The sequence below is a fragment of the Corvus kubaryi genome, unplaced genomic scaffold, assembly GCF_017639235.1.
Source record: "Corvus kubaryi isolate FWS band 111438036 unplaced genomic scaffold, C.kubaryi_AGA036_p1.0 37308, whole genome shotgun sequence".
NCBI classification, from domain to species: domain Eukaryota; kingdom Metazoa; phylum Chordata; class Aves; order Passeriformes; family Corvidae; genus Corvus; species Corvus kubaryi.
The window spans coordinates 7,286,640-7,305,407 of NW_024581096.1; the positions used below are offsets into that span (position 1 = coordinate 7,286,640).

An 18,768-nucleotide genomic window follows, 5' to 3' on the forward strand; every position below is an offset into this window, starting at 1 on the left:
AAACATGAAAGTGTTGTTCTTTGACTGCCTGAGGGCTGTCTTAAGTGCTCAGCTTTTGATCTTAGTGACAGTTTTAAAACCCTTAAGCAAACCAGAACTAGGAATAAAAAAGCTGACAGCTGTGGTTCACCTCTCTCTCTCTTTGCCTTCCTATTATCCTAAACCCTTGAAGATCTCCGGAGAGAGACACAGCTCATACTGCACATATGATGAAACAGCACTCATCATGTGCCCCCTGGAAGTGCACTATATATGTCTTTTTTACTTCTCTCAGGTTATTGAGACTACTAAAAGGTATGACCCTAAAGATATGAACACATTACTGAAAGCACTAAGGTTGTGCAAGTTTATAGTGTATATAGTATCCTTGTCCCTTCATGAATATTGACATCTTGTTGCTTTAGTATAGTATTCAGGCAGCGTGCAATTTATGGTATGAGTAAATTAAACTGTGAAGCCAATTAACTACTTCATGGAAAAAAAAGAAAGCTCTTGATAGGAACAGGGAAGTCCTACATGCTACATAAATAAAAAAAAAAATTTTATGATACAATAGTTATTACATGTTTTAAAAGTTTTGTGTTATGGTTACTGAATGAAAGAAAACAGATAAAATCTGAACATGTCAGGTTAATAGTAAGCTATTCTGGATATAGATGCTGTTGCTTTAACTATGACATGCATCATCACTTTAGGAAAAAGCCAAAATCTCTAGCTATAGATATATAGACACTCAGATTTTATGTGCAAACACAAATGCATGCTTTTTACCAATGTAACTGTGATTTTTGCCATTACAGCTGGAAAGATATGTTCAAAATAGGGTTATAACACCTACTACAATATAAGCTATTAAGATCTTTCATGGAAACTCTAATGCCACCTATACAAATTCTTTATCACAATCAGTTCTGCTGAATAGCTACATGGGGAATTGTAAAGACAGTAGATGAGCCATTCCACTGATGGCCTTGGAGGACATTGTAATGATCTATTGTCTGAGATTGTCTGTGCTGTGGCTTCTATACTCTCTTGCCCATATACCACTTTCTAAAGTCATCATAGTTTATTGATGAGAATGACTGATTGTATATTTGGAAGTGCCACTGAGAAATTATGCCCTAGTTATGGCTGAGAAAGTTTTCAAATTCCTGACTGATGGTGAAATGGAAATAAAAAATAAATAAAAATAATTTTCTATGATAGCAGGTGATAAATCTTTTTCAGTAGATTCTGTAGATATTGATGGCTGAAAAACTAATAAATCATTGCAGACTCCACTTAAAACCAGTGAGATTTCTCTAACTGTAGGAAAATTTTCTCTTGACTTCAAGAACTAGAACAGAATCAGAGTGAACTGTGTTTGTGGTAGATTAAATCCTCCTTTTTTTTTTGCTTGGTAGGCTTAGACTAACATTATTCACCGAGTTTCTGTCGAAGATGTAAAAAACCACACTGATTTTTAAATGCCTGTACTATTAATGGACTTAAATAGTTTGGTCAGAATTGCTTCTATTATGGTATATATGCACACATAGTATGCATAATATACTAGGAAATAAGTAAATAATAAAGAAGTACAGTTTATGGGGATGTAGTGGGCAATAGAAATATATTTCAGGTTTTCCAAAACAACATTTTAGGGATATCCTCAATGTGGATTTGATTGTTCTAGTTTAATTAAGCCTGCTAGCTGAGAACTGCAAAAAAAACTATGGCAAAAACAAAATATGGAAGAGATTAAATGATCCAAAAATTTTAAGGTGAACAGAAAAGAACACTGTTATTCCTATTATGTCCAGAATCAACGAGGAAAACTACAGGATAATTGTAAGGGTTGATTTGGCTCCTGGGTCCCTCTGAGCAATGAGAAAAATATTTATACAGCAAAAAACCATATAATGTATACCTGTAGTTTTGTATTTTAAGGCCAAAACACTTTTAAAGTTGAAAGTTTAACAAACTGGTAAGTAATGGAAAAGAAATATTTCAGCACTGTAAATAATCCAAGAAAGCTTGAGAGTTCTGTGTATCTTTTTAACTTGTTCTCTAGAAAGTAAGCCCTGTTTTGAAAAGGTACTATGTAAGAGCTTTGCTTAATGATATTTCACTGAATAGGGGCTGTAGAGCCATTGCACTGAATGTGCCAAATTTGTCAATACATAGTTAACTTCTAAAAGATTTACAGTTCCTTACTATCCCATTCCTCAAATTTGATGATGATAAATCACTGTCAACATTAAAGTTACTTTAGTAGTCTCAATGCTAGAAATCACACCAAGCAATGTAATTAATTCTAGATTCATACATCTTAGTAACTGTATTCTCTGACTCAGGACCAGACAGTTCACAAATGTCTTACATATTTTAAGCCCCCAGTAGAATCAGAATTTGGAGCTTCACAGAGCTTAGGTCTAGATGTAAAACAGACATTGCATGAAAGTCCAAGTGCTACTACCTAAACACAGGAAATAGTGGTCTCAGGATCTTGCTCTAAGATTGATTGATTGTCATGAAACACAGGGAATTTATTTTAGTGATGTCTATTATAAAGTGCTTTTATAGAGATTTTGATAACAAAAGGAATTGTCCTATTCTGTTTTTACAACATAGCTTGTTCATTAAAGCACAGCAATGAAACAATTATCATGTATAAAATTGGTATAGGATAGTATTTTCTAAGAATAAGAAAGGTTAATTTAATTTGATTGAGGTTTTCCTGCCCAAAAATTTCGAAGACAAAATATTTTCTGTCATATACAGAAAAGATGCAAAGATGAAAAAAAAAAAAAGGCCAGGAAAAAGTATTGCTACAGATTAACCTGTGTGTACCGTGATTGTAGTGTAAATGGACTTTCCTTTGTGCATACAGTGATGTTGTCTTTAGCAACCTATGTTGCTTAGTAGAAGCTCCTTAATTTACTATCATAACTGCTTCAAAATACTCCTCATTGCTTTCTTTTCAAACAGCCATTTTTTTTCTGGTACAGTTCTGATGACCTTGATGGGTATTATATCCTGTTTCTATTGTCCTAATGCCCCACTTAAGGTCTCTGATGGGTTGCTGATAATTTCCTTGCTGTGTTTGTAGGTGATGACAATGTTGATAAGGTACTTAGACTTCTGTAGTATTTCAGATTAAAATTTTATGTGGCATCTCATTTGATTCTTAGTTTATTAGTTCTAATATTTAGTGAAATGCCAGGTCAAAGGGAAGGCAGAATCAATAAAGAATAAATAATGAATAAAGAGTTATTACACATAAGGAGACATTTCCACTCTTTATGAATTATTTTTTCTGTTACAACAGAAAGACCAATTTTTTCAAGGACACTTCACACACGTCACACATTTGCATAAAACCATTTTACTAAAATTAAAAGAAAAAATATGAGAGTTATCCATTGGAATAAATGCTCAATTACTCGGTTATTAAAGAATGTGTTCAGTGTACAAATGACCCGTATACCTAAAAAATCCATCTCAATAATCCTTTTTTTGTTTTGGTGGAATTTTAAGTACCTAACCGAGCAATGAATTTTTAATTCAGTAAGACAAGAAGCTGACTAAAAATCCATTGATTACGAGGAACGTGGCAAAGAAAAACATCTGATAAAAACAAAACCACATTGAATCGTCCACTGAATCTTCACTTATATATTCCAAAAGAGGGCAGCAAATGTCTGCCTATCTGGTGCTTTCCACTTCTGGTCAGCAGTGGTCACTGATGGCAGGCTGATGCAAACCTTTCCTACATTCACGTCTTAAAGCACTCGTTATGAACAGGAAGGATTTTTCGGGGAAGGAATGAAAGCCTGATTGGCTCATCTGCACAATCCTTCAAAATGTTAACAAGAGAAAGTCACTGCATGTTAGATGTTTTCTTATTCCAGGTCTGATGAAATACAATTCAGAGCAGACACAACAAAATAATCTTTGCAGTTCAGAATAAAAACTCTCATAATTTCTTTTACAACAATATGCAATTTCCCCTTTTGCTCTCTCCTCTAATAGTGAAAACATTATATAAATATAAATAGCCAGTCCTCTCCAACACAAAGATACATGCAGAAATCAAACAAACAAAAATATAATTTGCAATATAGAATTGGATTTACAGTACAGTAAGGGGCTTGTAGAACTGATATGCATTTTCAGAAAAGCTGACTAGAAAAAGCAGGGAAGAAATGAAAACTTCCCTATTATAATTTAATACTTTGAGTCCAAAATGTTTCTTCTCAGAGAAAAATCTGAAAAATAACAGAGACATATATAACTTATTGAATATTTTACTGTTCACATTGCTACTCCACCTAGAGATGGCTTACTAACTCTCATCATTGTGAATGTGTATTGTTACGTTCACAATTGCACATGCTTATGCATGCTTTTGTGAATTTCCTTTCAACTACTACATTTTCCACTTGTTTGCATTGATGCTCATTACCAAAGTAGCTAGTCTTTAAACACAGTAGATAAAAAAGGAAAAAATATATACTACCACATAAGACTATAGAAATAATTAAATCTCTCTTTTTAATAAGGAGAATAAAATTGGAGTTTTTAACAGCTCTAGGATATCTCTGATTTTTTTCCGAAGCTAGACGGACTCTTTAAAAAAACATAGAATCTTGTGATGATACAATATGCTGTCTTTTTCAGATTTGGAATACATTTTATTGAAAAGTGTGTAGGAAGGGCTAGCAAGGATAGAAGGTGCAGTTATAAGCTAATGTGAAAAGACACATGGTGCATTAAGAATAAAATACCTTGAAATATGTTGATAAATTCCTGTAGTGTTGTAGTATTTGAATTCAATGCATTTGTTCAGTATGTAAGAAGGATTTCACCCTGTCCATTTTTAGTCTGTTTTTCAGTGTATTAATATTATTTATCTCTCCTTTAAAAGCATTTGGATTTTCTGTCTCTTAATTCACTTGATACTAGTTGCTGAAGTTTATGATTAAGACTTCATTTACCTTTCAGAAATGCTCAGAGCAGGGCTAAATTTGGACTTAAATCAGCTTCCCTAGGACTTTGTCCAGCTGAGCTTCCAAAACTTGCAGGAATAATGGAGATTTCGCAGGAACAATGGAGATTTCACAGGGTCTCTGAGTAAGTAACCTGTTCCAGGTGTTCCTGTTCACTTTTATGGGGAAGAATTGGCTGTACATCCAGCTGGAATTTCCCATGTTTGACTTTGTATCTGTTGAACCTTTGTATTCCACTCTGCATGCCCCAGAAGAGGGATCTGTGTCTTCTCAGTAACTCCCTTTCATACACAAACACACCCATGGAAAGACTTGACCAGAAAAACAGAAGATGAACTTTTTTTTAAGACATTATCCACTGGTCCCACTCTGTATGGTTGCTACCAAGCCAGCTGGGCAGCAGACTGCGCAGATGTAGGAAGGTACTCTCCCTCAGGGGCAGGACACTGCATTTGCCTTTCTTAAGCTTCATGAGGTTATTGTCTGCCCCTTCCATCGTTTGAGCGTAATGACCTTCAAATATGTACAGAAGAAGGAGAAATGTACTGTCCATAACTATGATGGACAGAAAAAGAGGTCATGGCCTAAATTGTAGCAAGAGAGGCCCAGGTTGCTCTACAGTCATAGGTTGCTATATAGATAAGTATTAAAGAGGGTGAGACACCAAAACTGGTCCCTTAGAAGACCAGGGGTTCAGTAAAGGGAAACACAAATGAGATCCCCTCCAGAACAGCTGTTTTTTTAAGTGAGCCATCAGTTTGATTTCCCAAGTGACGGAAAACTTCAGATTTCCTTATACCACACATTTCCACAAGGAAATGTTTCTTTCTTATAAATATAACTCTAAAAGAAATGCATGTATTTAATTTATTCAGAGAAGAAAAAAAATCCATTTTTTAAAACTAGACCAAAATTATCTATACCACCTAAGCAAATGGAAATTAGTCTGCTTGGTTAGAATTTGAAGAATGGAAATTTGAAATTTTTTCTTGCTTTCCTTCTTAATTTTTTTTTCACTTATGGAACAATTGCTCATTTCATTCAGCATTTTTTAATTCTCACTCAGTAACTAAATAAATGTAAACAATTACAATGCTTATGTTGCTACTGCAACTAATTGTAATATTAAATTCCCCCTGTGAATGGAATTTTAATGTTCTTGGTGGCATTTTGTCAGCAATTTTCCTGCTGTTTAAAAGATCAGTGTCTAATGGGATTAAGGTGGATAATCAAATCTCAAACTGGAATTAGGCTAGGAGGCTTGAATGCCTGGGGAATACCTCCCTACTAAATAAGAATGAAAGATGTTCATTGCACGCAGAGGAGAAAAATAAATGGAAGGCCATATTTTCATGCTATGGTGTTACCTCAGATATCTTGACAAGAAACTTGGATTCCTTTTCTGACAGTGAGACCATTAGACAATATATTATTCCATGTTTGGGACTGAATATTATTTCAAGAGATTATATGGTGTATTACATTAATTGGGGTATGTCGCAACACGGCTTTGGCTACAATTTTTTAGTGCAGCATTGAACCTATTGCTGCTGCTTTAGTAAAATCTTAAGATTACTTATGGGCATACAAGTACTGTTGGGAATTAATTTAAGTCTGCTCTCTGAAACACAATTCTGGGCTCTGTGCATGTTTGTGCAGGTGAAAGAGTTGGGGAAAAAGAGCATGCCTGGTGTTAGGTGTTCATTACTTTCTTCATGTGATCTGCATGTGGGATCTATGAAACTTACTTTTTAAAACTGCAAAAAATAAGTGGTAACAACTGATTTCCATATGGGAGTATTACCTTATGCAAGCTGAAATAATAAAAGGAAAAAAAAAGACACACCTGCAAATCCCTGTCAATTGCTATCAGATCTGTTTGAGTACAGTTTGTAAGCTGGAAAATATTGATAGACAGAAGTCAGCCTCTAGAAGAGTGTAGGCATCAGAAAATTGTCTTTTGTGTTTGGTTTGGTATGATCTATGTCTATACATTCTGTGCTTTCTCTCCCAGCTTCCCGTGCTTCAGTGTTTTATCCAAGGAAAATAATTTTTCCATCAGAAATAAAAGGAAAATAGTGTTTATTTAGATAATTGTTATCATAGCAGTTGACACAGGTGTTGAATGCATGACCAAAAGACACATTTGGGGAAGAAGTCTTGAGCTGAATGTTTGTGCACTATAGGTGAGATCAGCAGACGTGTCCTTTGTAGTTTCTATGGAGAAAAGCATATATAAGACATGTTCACTATTGCTCAAATGCATTTTTTCATAATATTTTCTAAATTATTCAATGCAATTTTCTTATTTCTAAACTAAGAATTGTCCTGCAGTAATATAGAGGCCATCTTCCCAAAGATAAAAATTTTTATCTACTAATACCTGAAGCTATACTGACATAGAGCAGCATATATCCTAGCAGTAGTACCTCTGTAAATAACTGTGAAAATTATTTTAATGTACATAAAAAACTGTGATTAGATGCTGACTTTGTAATATATTCAGTCAGGTTTTTTCACAACTGATTAAATTCCAATGTTACAACAGGGTAATTTAATTAATTTCAATTTCAATGTATTTAGTCTTTTTAATACAACTATTTTGACTTAACCAATAGGCTGATTGTTTTATCACAACTGTTTAATACTTACATGACTCCTGTAAAACATTAACTTAGGCTTGATATTGGTTCCTGTAAGACAAAAGAGTGTGAGACCTTATGTGTCTGTTACTCCACTTCTTTCTTTTCCTCTGTTTCTCTTTCTCTTTCTTTCTCTCTCTTCTCTTCCTTTCCTTTCCTTTCCTTTCCTTTCCTTTCCTTTCCTTTCCTTTCCTTTCCTTTCCTTTCCTTTCCTTTCCTTTCCTCACCAAACAAACCAAAACAATTGATCTTAAATTATTTAATTTGGAAATATATATTACAATGCTGACAATAGCACTTCTTCTTACATTTCTCATTTTGAGGATCGAAATTTTGATTTTTATGGGAGGTCTGATTAATTGTGGAATTTTAAGATTTTCTATTGAGGTGATCTGCAGGCATATTACTGAAAGAATTAATTTTTACAGATGTAATTCAGACATAATTTCTGACACTGAAACCTAAACCACAAATGAAATAGAGAAAAAAACCCCTTGCTTTGGGCTTTGAACATTTAATCCCTTTGATGTGTGCCTGATTTTTGCAAATTAGGAGAAGCTACACTAATATTCCCAGATTGTCCTGTGTGCTCTTAAGGTATGTCATAAAACATAATTTCCACAAGAATAATTTACTGAGGCTGTATATAGGGAGGATCAAATCAATAGCAGAAATGGCAGATGTCAGCATTTAAAATTATAAGGATACACACACATATGTGATTTACAATGCGTTAAGTTTTATTAAGATGGGCTAAGTTTTAAAGGAAAAAAAGCTGAGTAGAAAAGTTATTGCTGTCAATTCAGAAATCACAATCCACATGCTACAGGTTTCGGATAAGGACTGCTGCTCTCTGGTAAAAAAAGTTTTGCTTAATGACTTCCCTAGAGCTATATTGATGTATATTGTTTGAAAATGTGACCCACTGCTTCCTGACTTCACCACCTCAGCTCTGCAAACCATGTGCAGAAGAACTGTGAATGAATAAAAATGAACCATTCCATTTTTATGTGGTCACAATAATACAAAATAAAAAACTGATCTATGAAACGGGGTGGAAGCGCTTGGCAGCACTGAAGTGTCAGCAGCAGCAAAGGCTTTACATTGATCACTGTCCTTTTCACAGCATGTTATGCTCTGGATACATATTTACCTATACATATATATATATTTGCTCTAGATATATGTTTTGCCAAGCACAGGGGAGACAATGTGTACAAAAAGACAAATTTTATATCTTATAATATTAAGCATGTTCTCATACAACACACACTGAAAATACAGACTAAAATGGTCTTGCAGGAGCCAGAAACCCAGGGCCTCAATGTCTTTTTAGTGCTGTGGCCTTGAAGCTCACACAGACATAGTTAAATCTGTCAGTAGAAGCTGAGATCACAATTTCATAATTATCAGGTCAATTATCCCATATACAGATGTTCTTTAGCCTTCTGGTTGTCATCCCAGTATCACACATGTATGTTAGTAATTTAAATCACTGTGTGCTTTGTCTTGCCTTTTGCAACACAGAACATTAGATGCAGTACTTGGATACCTCTTGGGATAGGGTATAACCCTGGCCCAGCCATGGTCTCTGTGGGCATTCCCCTGCTGATGTACACGAGAAAATTGATGATAAGTGCATTAATGCACCTTTTGCTGCTGATATTACTGATTGAACGAGCTCTTTCTGTTGTTCATCTCCACCATTTTCCTAGGCATTTTGCTGCGCTTCTTCCCCATTCCTGTTTTGCATATCAGCGGAGCGATCTCTGATTGCCGATTAACTCTGTTGAGTCTCCTGAAATATAAGCAATTTTCTCAACTTTGAATGTCATATGTTCAGATTGCAAGTTATGATGATAATAGTACATTTAGTTCTAAAGTGTTTTGTACCCACTTTCATTGCTTATTCAAGTCCTATAAATAAGAAAATTTGAAATGCAACTCTTTTCTGCTGCTGTTGATTGACTGAGCCCCCTGAGGCATAACTGTCCAAAGGGCTTAATGTGATGACAAATTGTCCAGCCTTATGGTTGCAGAAGACATGCTATGAACATCAGCACTGGATTCATAATTAAGAAATGTAGATGAGATAACATTTACTAGCTGCGCAAAGAAACAATACAATTTATTGAAAAAATGCAGGGTAATACGGCATTGTAAGTACCTCTCCTCTCCATTTCATTTCTTCCCTCTTAATGCAGATGCCAAGCTTTCACCTATCCATCAGGAAAACAGTATGTTGCTCATGCTCTGTGTCCTTTTTTGGAGCAGAGTTAATGAAAGAACTTAGCTGGGCCCATTTCATGATCTTAGCTCCTTTTTCGCTTGATGACTGACAAATATCCTGCTTTCATCCAGCAAAGTGGAAAGTCTCACCAGCTGAGTGTGATCTTTTCTTTGCTTCCTTGAAGGCTGCATCCCCAAAGGGTAAGAACGCAAGCACAGCTGAAGGGCCACTGATGTTTATTCCTTTACAGAACAATCCAAGAAGAGTAAGACAGGAGCCATAGTCTCCAGCACTATACCCCAAAGTAGTTGATTGTTGACCAGGCATAGACATAGAAACATAATGTACATAGTATTAACCAGAAGTGCTGTTATTAGGGCAGCTGATCTATCTATCTATCTATCTATCTATCTATCTATCTATCTATCTCTTATCATATACATATATATGAAACTATAACATTCCATAAATTAGATTAAACCAGGAGTTAACTGTGATGACTGAAAAAGCAGCCAACAGCTGAAAGTGAATATTAATTGTCAGCATGACCCAAATTTATACCAGCACTGGCCAAATGCAAATACACAAAGAAATAAGGAATCAGAATCACTGTACACAGATCTGTAGCACTGCATTCCTCACGGCAACATTAATTACTTCGAACAATAGATTTTGCTGATGGTTATGTTTCTTTTTTACTTGATTATAAAAATCAATTCTAAAGTACAGTTTCATAAAGTGCTTAGAGAATACCATCCAGAGGGACCTGGAGAAGCTCAGGAAGCAGGCCCATGGAAATCTCTTGTGATTTAACAAGACCAAATATAGCATGCTGCACCTGGTACCCAGTATCAACAAAGGCCAGGGATGAACAGACTGAGAGCAGCCCTGCTGAGAAGGACTTGGGGGTGCTTGTGGGTGAGAGGCTGGACATGACCCAGCCATGAGCACTCACAGCCCAGAGAGCCAAACGTGTCCTGGGCTGCATCCAGAGCAGTGTGGGCAGCAGAGGAGGGAGGGGATTCTCCCCCTCTGCTCTGGTGAGACTCACCTGGAGCACTGCATCCAGCTCTGGGGTCCCAGCACAAGAAGGACAGGGACCTGCTGGAGCCAGTCCAGAGGAGGCCACCAAGATGATCAGAGAGATGGAACACCTTTCCTATGAGGAAAGGCTGAGAGAGTTGGGAGTGTTCAGCCTGAAAAGGAGAAGGTTATGGGTTGATCTAATTGTAGCCTTCCCGTACCTAAAGAGAGCCTACAATAAAGATGGAGAGAGACTGTTTACAAGAACAGGTAGTGACAATGCCTGACAGCAGGCACTGGAACAGATTACCCAGAGAAGTTGTTGATGTCCCATTCCTGGAAGTGTTCAAGGCCAGCTCGGATGGAGCTCTGTGCAACCTGGTCTAGTGGAAGGTGTCCCTGCCCATGGCAGAGGGGTGATCTTTAAAGCCCAACCAGGCCAATTTATGAGTGTGTGATAAGATACACTATGTAGTGATTACCCTATAACTACAGCGCAAGCGAGTCACTTATAACACCAACCACCTTTGCCACTCCAATTGTGTATTATTTTATATTGGAGTGAAACAGGACACCAGGAAAAACTTTAGATTTTAATACTAGAAATGTAAACTTCATGAAGAACTTTAGACTGAAAAACTTACTAGGTGTCATTTTAAGGTGCAAATCCTTTAGATTTCCCCAAGTTGGTAATGTCCTTTAGATTATGATACACTTCTGTGAAATGTATTCCAGCTCACCTTTCCTATCAACACCTCCCCCTGCACTCAAGAATAAGAAAAAGGGATAGAATTTGAAATATAACATTTTTGAAAATGATATTTTATAATATAGTCTTCTATCTAATAAAATGCCACTCTTATAAGAAAGATCTTCATTTACAGAAGATGCACATTCTGAGGAGACTGAAGGCCACATAAATTTGACTTAACTTTCTGTCTGTTTTTGGGTTTTCTTTAAATTTTGTTTCATTTTTCATAACTTCCACTAGCTTATAAATAAATCCTGCAAGAAAGTATTTTTTCCTTTGGAGAAAAATAGTTTTAAAAATAGTTAAAAAATTAATCAAGCCATCTATTTTTAATTCAATATAAGTTCTCTGAAAGCATTTCTGAAAGCTAAATATTTGGAACCTTTTTTGACCTTTAATAATATTTTTTAATCTTCACTAAGCATTCATTTTACACAAGAGTAAAGAGAGTGTTCTGCTGGACTAAAACTACTGATCTGGGGAAAATATCATAATTGTTGAAAATCCTTATGAATCCCCAGGAAAATACACTCCTGGGCCAAATGCTATTTTCACTTCCACCTCTATGTACACAGAACTGCTTCACTGAAAACTGCTTGATTCCTTACACCATAGTGCAAGGAAGAGGCTTACTTTGGGCAAAGGTTCTGCATCCAGTTTAAAGTATTAAATAGTAACATTTGCAGCTCAGTATTTACATTAAAAAAACAGAGGCATGGATTATCTGAGAACAAATTCCTTTTACTTTTATGAACTAATATCAATAAGTGCAGCACTGAAGGAATTGATTCCTCCCACAATCGACTTCAATTTCAGTCTGTGCCATGGCCTGTTTCACCTTTGTTGCACAATATAAACTGACCCCAGCTACATTTCTTCATTGCTATTGGATTTGCTGTCTCCATTGTTTTTGTCAGGGTTTCTCATGAGTCCATTTGGTCTTGAAGAAAGGGTTTTTTTTCTCCCGGTGTTGTTTAGTGATGGAAGTGCTGTCTAAAATCTATTCTTTCTTGCCCACCTGTGTTTTTGCTAAAATTTTCCTCTCTCCTTTGCACCCTTTCCTCTCCAAGGCTCTGCCTGACAGTTTCCATTCTCCTGCCTTTGTTATGCCGGGCCTCCTGGTAGGTGGTGAGTAGTCCTCCTTCGAGGGCTGGTAGAGTCAAATTTTAGAGGCCTAAAAATTGCGTTATGTGTTCTGCTGCCACTTCACCAAAATTCAAAAGGGCTGGACAATGCTTCTGTGCTTTTCAAATGTGTATCAGCTGTGACCCAGATTTTTACCTGTGCCTTATCTGACAGTTTAACAATAAACCCTCTTGTGACAGTTATGCAGATAACTACTATTAGGAAAAGCAAAAGGAAACTTCTCAAAGGAGTATATCAGAACTCAAACTCATAAAACTGTATCCATTCATACCTGGGTAAGTATTAGAGCTTTTTTTTTTGTTTAACACAGGGTGAATTACCAAATCAGTGTCTTGAAACTAATCCTAAAATAATGAATAATACTTGAGAGCTGACCAAGCTTGTATTTTGCAAAGTTTTGGTACTTTCATAAGAATTGCTAAAACTGAATATGAAATAACAATTGAAAGTAAGTTTATTTGGAAATTGTCAGAACAGTGAATTTACATTGTAATTAACAAAAGAGATTAAATTTCCAATAATGACTGCACAGAAAAGGTATGTATATGACTTCTTCCAGTTTCTCTGGAGGGTAATGATCTCTTTTTTTCTGCTTATTCCTACATCCCTTCTTTTTTTGCACTTTATCCTGTAATATGACAAAATTAGGGGGTTTGCTTCCTTCAAACCCTCTGAAGATCTGAACATGGAATAGGTCATCACACTATCTAAAAAATGTTATTTCAGTTTACAGATTAACTTTATGCTCATGATCTTACAAAGGATTTCTGAACTAGCTGTTTCATGTCCACCTCTCCTGACACTTGGCTCCCAGCAAGAATATTGCCCTTCCAAAAAGTCTAAACTCAGTTTGGGTTTAGTCTTTCTTCAAACACCATCTACCATAGCAGTAATCTGTGGATATTTAAGTTTTCTCTTTTAACGTCAACTTCACAGTTACTTCTTCTACTAGTCAATATTCTTTATTTTTACATTAACTTAAATAATGAAATGCAACTCTTTATTTATCAGTTACACAGACATAGCACAAGAAACCCTTTCATTAATTGGGCTGCCATAAGCAAGAAGAACACAGTCATTTCTTAAAAATGTTTAATTTTTTTTCCTAGTGGAAACTGTGAAAGGACTGCTTGAGATGTGTAAGGTTGCAACAAATCAAATCGGGGAAGACTAGGGTCTTCTGTCCTTTGTTTACACTTTTTCCTGTACTGACTTAAGGACCAGAATATTTTGATTGCTTTGAATGTTGAACACATATCAATTAAGCATGCTGAAATTTATTTTTAAAAATCTAGTATGTTTTCACAATTTTTTACACCATTGTTTTTCCATTCAGCATATTTAACTGTGTATATTGCTCTGCAATGCAAGCCCTCATCCAAGCAAATGGAATCCAATTGCAAAAACAGCTACTTTAATGAAAAAACCCCAACCAACCAACTAACCAAATTTGGAAGAAAATTTATTTCTGTCTTTCTGGAATGGAATTTTGATGAACCACTATTTAGTCTGGGTTGTTCAAGGCACCAGCCCAAATTACTAATGACCTTAGCTACTATTATATTGTTAGATAATAGCTGCTATTTCTATTGTGGATTTTAAGGCAAACTACTAGTCTTTTGCACATTGCTAATACATGTTTGTATCTCATATTGTTCAGTCACACTTGAGAATTTGTATTTTAATACATGCTTGTTAAAAGAAAGCAAAAGCATCATGTCACTACTGGAGTATATTCACAGCAAAGTTTCACTGAACCCATTTCCTAATTTTTTGATGCAGCTGTCCATAACACGGCCTAGTAGCTTGATCAAGATGTGAAAAACAAAAATAGGTAGTTAGGTATAAATCCTTCTACTTCAGACCTTTCCATGGGCTTGTGTGTATCACAGCTTAGAGCCCCTGCTAAAGGACTGGTTACTGCTGGTGGATGCATCTATTTTTTTCTGACCAGAGAGTAATGACACAGGCTTAAAAAATGGCACAGGAAATATTTCAGAATTCAGGTGGAATAGGGAGTACTTAGCTCCTCTGGAAAGCAGGCCCGTTATAAGTCAAATGCTGGGTGACTAAAAGTTACAGTACCAAACACAATGATTGCTTTTGAAAAGTAAACCTCTTTTGCCCCCATATATCAATAAATTATTATTATGTTTAGTAGTAATAAACTGTGGGTGCTCTGACACCTTGGTAAAATTAATGAGGAATGTTTTGATCATATGAACAGTATAATACCAGATATGAAAATAATTATTATCAACATTTTAGCTCTTATGGCTAGCTATTTTTTTTATTCTAATAATCTATATCTTGTTTTCTCTGGTGTCTTCCAGAATTAGATTATTTAAGTGGTATTTTTCTTTCAACCCTTTTTCTTTATTCTTAGACGGTTGGAGTTTATAACATCAATTTAGTCTCTCTCTCATGTTTTTCTCCTCTTATTTTAGTAGTAACAAATTTTCTTCAGGAACGAAGCTTTAATGTCTTATAATGATGTGTCATTTACAGAAGAGTGCTCTGGTTGTAGCATATCCACTTCTGGTTTAATTAGACTGCTGCTCTTCTAGGTTCCTTTCATCTTTCAAAATATATCCTGCCATTCTCTATTTCCCCCTTGCACTTCTTCTATCTTGTTTCTAATTATCATGAGAGTTGAAGAGCTTGCTCACTTTTAATGTTCTTCGGCTTCACAGAGCCTGTATCCTAGCTTGCAGATAACAGGTGCTGGCAACAAATAAACCTGCTCAGCAAACTCAGATGTTTGTTTTGCCGCAGCAAGAAAAAAAAAAAAAAGACATGCATCAGGAAAAAAGGAGGAGTTCTTTACAGTACGAGAGAGACATATTGAACTAATGAAGTTATTTATTTAGTAGTCCACTTGTATCTACACTAACATAAACTTTACCTTGTTTCTTTAACACTGGAGAGTAGCCATATGATATAACATTAATGAGTTTCTCCACGTTTCCGAATGTGCTTTGAACACAGCTAATCTCCCAAGTGTCTGTTGATCGTGATCTTCATTTTCTGAAGAATATCCAGAGTCACACTTTACCCTCTCTTTCATGGTTAAGATGAAGCACCTGCTGCCTGCCTTCTTCATTATCATCACAAAGAGTGAGAGTTTAAAAGCTAGAAGGATGGTGAAATAGTGTAGCATGCACTTGAGAGGTAAGTGTCCTGGAAAACTGGCAACCTATGTGCACGGAGTTTTTACTAGGCTGTCTTTTCTTCTCTTCCTCTGCCTTTTTCCCTCTTTCACAGTACTAGGATTGACAGCGGTCTTGTACAGATGATTAGTGCATGAAAAATAGACTGTTTATTATTTGATTTTTGAAACCATCTTAATTTTTTTTTTTTTCAAAACAGTGTTCTCCAAGGAAGATGGGAGAAAATTGATGTTTTTGTTCCGAGTCTTCCAAATTTCAGTTTCCTGTGATCTAGGTGACAAATTAGAGCATGGACATTTCAAATATTGTTATCACTGCTGAAAGTATTGATGGTTTCACTTCATAAATGAGAGAGGACAGACTAAAGAAAGATTAATAACCTTTAAATAGTGGAAAACATAAATCTATTTGTTTCATAACAGTATTATCAATTGTTGGCAATTTACTAGATTAAGGTATAACAATCGGAGAACCACATTACTTATTGTAAAATTATTGGCAAATAATCTGAGCTTAAATTCTGTTTCTTTTTTTTAATCTTTATTATTGACAAAACTCTAAATTACTGAATTAAAATTGGCAAATCTGGACAGCTGTGTTGATGCCATGATGATTTTTTGCCTTTTCTTTTATACCCCTTTTTTATACCTTTTTACAACTTCTGTATTCCTAGTGCTTTTTGCCTACATTCTTGGACTCGCTTGTTCAGCTAGGAGACTAAACATTTTAGAAGCTTCGTAGCTAGGGATCAGTGTGCCCCAGACCCCAAGGTCCTCTCCAGATCACGTTCTGTAAACTAAGATAGAACCATCCAGGGGAAGGTTCCTTGGGGAGGGGGGCTCATTCGAGCCTCTCATTGGGGAATTTTTGGTAGATATGCTAATTAGTAAGATCTATAGTGTTATACTAGATTTTTTGGGGGTTCATTGTGGTGTGCATTTCGGTGCATTCGACCTGGACGTAGTGCATCTAAGGATCCATAAAATAAATACCAAATCAAAATCCCTTTTTCCCTTCTAACCATGTTTGACTCTTGATTTTAAGACCAGGAAAAGGCATCAGTTGCTAAAATCAGGGGAGAGTGTGAACGCAGTCCCCCACTACCACAAATCATGCAGTCAAGTTTCCCACATTTGGGGAAATCGCAGGGGTCAGCACACCTGTAGTGCAAGGGATGAGCCTTGCCCTGGGAAAACCACCTGCCTGATCATGGTATCTCCCCTGCCAGGTAAGTATCAGAAGATTGAGGGTTTGTGTCCCTTTGTGGCTGCCAGCTACTGATGCCTTTTCCTGCTGGGTCCTAAAGTCCTGGTCACAGTCCTGGATCATTGCTCTGGCCCCTCTGTAATTTGCCAGCAGAGAGAGGGGCAAAGCAAGATGTGTTCCAACCCAAGACTGCGAGTTTCAAGGTCTTCAGGGTCCCTTCGTGGTCACCAGCAACTGACACCTTTCCTGGTTGACACTGAACCATACCATAAATCAAATCCCTCCTGATTGGAGAGAATTTTCTAAAAGTCCTTGCAAGGAGTTTCAAAGATAAACTGAGACTTTTCCTTGAGTTTCAACGCTGCCGGATAGTTGTTTATTATGTCTTGTCAGAGGAACAGAGCCACTAGCATGACCCAGGTACAGCACAGAGCACAGGAAGCAGGAGTGAAGTCTAATTATCAATATTTACACAGCCTTTTAAAGATAATTTAACCAATAGTTACTAAAAACATATATTATTTTCACTTTCCTACCAATTATCCAGTAACACGGGCAGGAACTGCGGAATTCTCTATCCAATCATTCCAAACTACTTTTACTGCAGAATATGGAGTAGTAGAAGAAGGAGAAGAAGGTTTAGAGAACAACGACAATCCTCCATTTTGATATTTTTTACTCTTATCTATTTACTACAATGAGAAGCCCAAAACCTCTAAAAATTTTCACCCTGTGACAATCTTACATAGCAGTCTATCACCTAAGTCACACCTCTGTATTTTCTAGTTCCTGTCTGATCGTTGGTAATGTTTTCCAAGGTTGGAGGTTAAAACCGTGCTGTTCAGGGGAGTAAGAACCATTAAAAACATGCATAGAAATATTTTCAGCACTCTGGGTTCCTACACCTGGTCTTAAAATCAAGAGTCAAACATGGTTGGAAAAAGGGATTTTACTTTGGTATTTATTTTAAGGATCCTTAGGTGCACCACGTCCAGATCGAATGCACTGAAATGCACACCACAATGCACCCCCAAAAAAATCTGGTATAACATTATAGATCTTACTAATTAGCATATCTACCAAAAATTCCCCAATGAGAGGCTCGAATGAGCCCCCCTCCCCAAGGAACCTTCCCCTGGCTGGTTCTATCTTGGTTTACAGAATGTGTTCTGGAGAGGACCTTGGGGTCTGGGGCACACTGATCCCTGGCTACGAAGCTTCTAAAATGTTTAGTCTCCTAGCTGAACAAACAAGTCCAAGAATGTAGGCAAAAAGCACTAAGAATACAGAAGTTGTAAAAAGGTATAAAAAAGGGGTATAAAAGAAAAGGCAAAAAATCATCATGGCATCAGTGTGATCTTTGGTCAGTGAATGCAAACTGTCCAGTTAAAGTCCGGGTTTCATCACATTTTGCGCAAAGATGCAGTAGGTGATAATTTAGGAATAAATAATTACTAGAGGGAAAAAAGACAGGTAGAAGCAGTCAGTGCTTCATACAAAGGGAACTGGAGCAGAGATGCAGTGATTTACCTGGAATTCCTCAGATGTGTGCACAAAAATGGAGCAGCATCTTGCACCTCAGTGTGCTCCTCCCCATAGGGCCATCTTT

General features: G+C 36.4%; 1 long non-coding RNA gene and 1 other non-coding gene across 3 annotated transcripts in view; one reads left to right on the forward strand and one right to left on the reverse strand.

Moving 5' to 3' along the window:
• The window catches only part of LOC121664809, a 122,709-nt gene that overhangs the window by 83,370 nt on the left and 20,571 nt on the right, over window positions 1–18,768 (forward strand). Inside the window, exons 4-6 of one of the 2 annotated variants that reach the window (XR_006016138.1) lie at window positions 12,963–13,058; window positions 15,772–15,954; window positions 16,153–16,603. This is a non-coding gene — a long non-coding RNA (uncharacterized LOC121664809). Of the gene's footprint in view, window positions 1–12,962; window positions 13,059–15,771; window positions 15,955–16,152; window positions 16,604–18,768 lie in introns of those variants that run through there. The other variant, XR_006016139.1, reaches the window with a different exon arrangement.
• On the reverse strand, window positions 17,026–17,189 carry LOC121665056. The gene has a single exon (XR_006016211.1). It is a non-coding gene; the product is annotated as a U1 spliceosomal RNA (small nuclear RNA).